We start from the raw sequence: 4736 nt of genomic DNA on the forward strand, positions 1-4736 counted from the left end.
GTGCCCAGGGATGTACCTGTACCCAGCTCCCCTACGCCTCCGCCTGCCCCACATGATAGCAGGGAGGAGGAACTGACTGTTCCCTCTGCCCCACTGCCTGTCACCACTGACACCGGACCCCGAAGGTCCACTCGCTCCAACCTAGGTAGACCCCCACTTAGGTACAGGGAAACTACTCTTTAAAAGGGGGGGGCTTTATGTGTTGAGTGTACCAGTTTGAAAGTTTTAAATGATAAGTAAAGATGATCAACCTCTATAAATCACTTGTAAGGCTACATCTGGAATATGGGAACCAGTTTTGGGCTCCACATTTTAAAAAGGACATTCAGAAGTTAGAGTCAGTTCAAAGGTGGGCAACTAGACTACTACAAGGAATGGAAGGCCTCCCATATGATGACAAGTTGAAAAAGTTATTAAGTGATTATTGGCTGCAATGGGGCTTTCTGGCTGGTGCCAGCCTCTCTTCTTAGCACACAGGAACCACAATCCCTACACCATGCTTCAATGGATTCTCTCATCCCAGCCCAGTAAAACTACATATTTTACACAGTCATAAGCAGCCCATGGGCATTCACCTGCATTCAAACCAATAACAGCTCATAGACCAGACAATCCATCTACCACTGGACCAAAGACAGGAAGTTAAATCCACTGCCTGCGGTAACCAACTTAATCCTATAGGCTACTCACACAACAAACCCAACAGAAAGGAAAAAAACATGGCTTCGATTATCCATCCAATGAAAACGCATAACCATAACATGTTTGGTCCAGTGGTAGATTGATTGTTTGGTCTATGAGCTGTTATGGGTTTTAATCCAGGTGAATGCCCATGGGCTGCTTATAACTGTGTGAAATATGTAGTTTTACTGGGCTGGGATGAGAGAATCCATCGAAGCATGGTGTAGGGATTGTGGTTCCTGTGTGCTAAGAAGAAAGGCTGGCACCAGCCAGAAAGCCCCATTACAGCCAATAATCAACCGCTAGCCGCTGGAACTCGTTGCTCTAGATCATGTCAAACTCACACCAAGCAGGAATAGATACATTAGCCCACCATCCCACCCAAAGAGCAACTTCTGCTGCGCAGCTGGCTTTCTAGGCAGCAGCGCTATCGTGATGTCAGCGGGGGACATTGTGACAAGCCAGTGTTCCGTCACTTCATGTTGTGCACTGTTCAAACGGAAAATACATCAACAGGCAGACTACAGAAAAGCTTACTAACAAAGGTTAGAGAGGGGCTTTCTCAGAGGGCTTTTTACAGTTTGTCTATTCCCAATTAGCCGTTTAAGTATGCTTAATGAAAGTACTAATTCTTTCATAGGCCGCCCATTCTTAGTATTTGACGTTCCTTATATTGCGGTATCAGGCTTCGCAGCAGGTTGCAAAACATTCATCACCCATGACTGTCCCCAATTGGGCTCAGAAGCTAAATGTCTATCATGACCTCTCTTTTTGAAAGTCCAAGAGCAAGCAAACTCTTCCTCCAGGAGAGGGAGCCAACAGATCACTAAAGACATCATCATTGCTCAAAGAAAACACCGAAAAACAATGGAAGCTTTAATTGGAGTGGAATCTGATAGACAGCACCTGATGCCAAGTCTGCATCTTCTAACACCTGCAGTCACTGCAGCAGCTGAATCCAATGTGTCCAAAAGGGATCTATTCTATTCAATTGCAAATGATCTAGATAAGACTGAGAATAAGATACTGCACGGGACATAGCAGAGTTGGTCAAGTTGAGTGGAGATGAGTTTGCTATTTGGCACAGCTTTTGCATCAATAAAGCAAGTAAAAGGTGTGAAAGATAAAAAAAAGGGTGAAAGTGTGAAAAGTGAATTGGCCAAATTGAGGTGCATATAAAGTTTTTGCTTTCTTTCAATTCACTAATGGGGCTCATTTGAATCAGGTGAATTGAGTTCTGCTTTTGGAAACTGGGTTAAGAAGGGGTGCACCGGTCCTGGAGGTACTGCAATACCAGGTCAATGCGTGGAGTGGACAGAGCAAGATTTTTTCCATCTCCTTGTTCTAAAAATCCATTTAATATATGGTCCCCAGAGAGGGGACGTATCAGATATTAAACTGATAAGAACAGATTTATTTTTTTTTTTTTCTGTTTATCAGTAGGACTTCAAAATAACAAAGGTGATCGCCTCCCGTTGCCTGGGAACCGTCCAGGCACAAGAGGGCTATGTGTCACCAGAAGGCGCACACACTTCCTCAAGGCCGGCAGACGTGCAATCCCAGGCACCTTCCAGTACCGACCAAGGTAGCGTCCTCCGAAACTACACTTGATCTTAGCCAAAAGGCCGAGAAGCTATAACCCGAATTGGTTACGGCCTTGAGTGGCACCCTGGCCTATACCGGACACATCTTAGGGAGAGGGAGACAAACCCACGCCTACAGAAGACATTTTGTCACCCAAGCCAACCCTTGAAAAGGCTGTTTTGCAGAGCAAAAACAAGAAGAATGATGCTTTTTGCAGCCGCCGCCCACTGCAATTAATCTGAATAACTCCTCCTCCTCCAAGCACCTCCCCTCCCCCTTGCAGTCTTTCCAATTCATGATACAAAAAGACGGACGGACAGGACAGGACAGGACAGGCTGCCTGACTTTCCGTCACTGCCACCCTTTGCCATCCTTGCCCGTAGAAAGCCCTTTCATCATCCCCAAACCCTAATCTTTTCCCTTCCCTTCCCAGCTGCGTCTCACTCCCTTTCATTAGGAAGTGAGCGCAGCCTTTTCTCCGTTCTGCACATGCGCGACGTTAAACACAAATGCGCAGGCGTGCGTTCCATTAGCCTCACTGCATTCCACTCCCATACAGGAAGTGGGCGCAGCTATTACTACGGTCGCACATAAAAGAACCCACGGCCACCACTGCACACAGCTGACTCCACCACAGGACACCCACTTCTACACCAACGCAGGTAAGACAGGATCGGCACCTCTATGCTCCCGTTACAATCAGGCTCAGTCACCATGTGATAACGCTCTCAACTCTTTAGTTGCAGGCTCCCCTTGCTTCACCTCCACTGGCTGTGCTGCCATTTCCTCTCCCACCTGGAAGGTATACTTTATTCCACTATTTTCCTGTTTCTCTCTTCCCCCTTTTCCCATAACCTACTTTTATCTGCATTTGTGGGGTATCTATATGCTATTTACATCATAGTTTTATTCATTAATATGGAAGGGAAGAGTGCCCATGAGAGTGTTGAACTGCGGAGAGCAAGAGATTAAGCTGCTCCGATTTGCCACCATTGATAAGCTGTTCTCAGTAGATACACATGCTATCCAAACAGCAGCATCCACCATTGCTTCAGCCCACCCATTCAGTGACAGCTCACCAAGTCAGCCAGAGGAGTGGTGTAAGGAATTACACGTAGGCACTGACTCCACACCTTCACATCACAAGAAGGGGGTCTACAGGCTAGTGCAAGAATACGAGCAAGTCTTCAGCAAACATCCGCTAGACTTTTGAAGAATAAAAGGGGTCAAACACTACATCCCCACAAGTGCACACCCACCCATCAAAGAGAGATATAAGCCAAAACTACCTGCACATTACCAGTGTACCAAGGACATGTTGAGCAACATGAAGGAGGCTGGGGTTATCCGTGACAGTTGTAGCCTCTGGGCAGCTCCGTTGGTCCTGTTAAAGAAGAAGGACAGCACCACTCCCCTGTATTGAGGAATAGCTAGCTGCATTGAGAACTGCAAATTATTTTTCTACCCTTGATCTCACTAGTCGCTATTGGCAAGTGTCCGTTGCTGAGGCAGACCGGGAGAAGACCGCCTTTGCCACCCCGATGGGTCTCTGCGAGTTCAAAAGCATGCCCTTCGAGCTGTGCAATTTGCCAGGAACCTTCCAGAGGCTGATGGAATGCTGCTTGGGACACCGAAACTTTGAAACGGTACTGCTATACCTTTATGATGTTATTGTTTATTCTAAAGCAAACAAGATTTTAGGGTGTATAAAAAGGGAGATTAGATCCGGTGATCCCAACGTATTGTTAACCCTCTATAAATCACTTGTAAGGCCACATCTGGAATATGGGGTAAAGTCCTGAGCAGGTTGATAACCATTGGTTTGAGCATGGTAGGGTGTAGTGCGCATCTTCCTGCATCGGTAAAAGCTGCAGAAGTCCTTGAAGATTTCCGCTTCAAAGGCAGTGCCTTGATCTGTGAGGACTCTCTCTGAGTAGCCATGAGGTCTGCATAAGTGTGCTTGGAAGACCTTCGCTGCAGTATGGGCCATTAGATCTTTGACTTGTACCACAACCATAAATCTCGAGTAGTTGTCTACCATCGTAAGTGCATACGTGAGCTCGCCTCGATATTCTGCAACAAAACTCCCTTTTTCGATTTCAGTTTCAGCAAACACTCCTCTTCCTGTAGAAAATATTTATCATTACCTAAGACAGTCATTCTAATGCATGACAATATTAAGGCAATTTAGTTAAAACTTGTTTTAACTCACCTTTAAGGGGATTGATGTATTTCATGGTCAATCCAGGTTTGTCAGTGATGGCACTGACATAATGTATGGCGTCTTTTTCGGGCGTTATCCTTTGCCTTTTCATTGTGAAAATCCAGTTGCCTATATCAAAGCAAATTCTACTACTTGTAAAGTATGCAGAAAATGAAATGTAGAACATATAACATCAACTGCTTAGGAACGCATCATAGGTTAGTACTTAAAAGGATATTGTCATGTTCTAGTCATAATGCAAGCTGGA

General features: G+C 45.6%; 1 pseudogene; it reads right to left on the bottom strand.

Moving 5' to 3' along the window:
* Window positions 1-1941: 1941 nt before the first annotated feature.
* Window positions 1942-2147, bottom strand: LOC142271994 (U2 spliceosomal RNA; annotated as a pseudogene).
* Between the last annotated feature and the right edge of the window lie 2589 nt (window positions 2148-4736).

This window comes from Anomaloglossus baeobatrachus, unplaced genomic scaffold (genome assembly GCF_048569485.1).
Source record: "Anomaloglossus baeobatrachus isolate aAnoBae1 unplaced genomic scaffold, aAnoBae1.hap1 Scaffold_3427, whole genome shotgun sequence".
NCBI lineage: Eukaryota > Metazoa > Chordata > Amphibia > Anura > Aromobatidae > Anomaloglossus > Anomaloglossus baeobatrachus.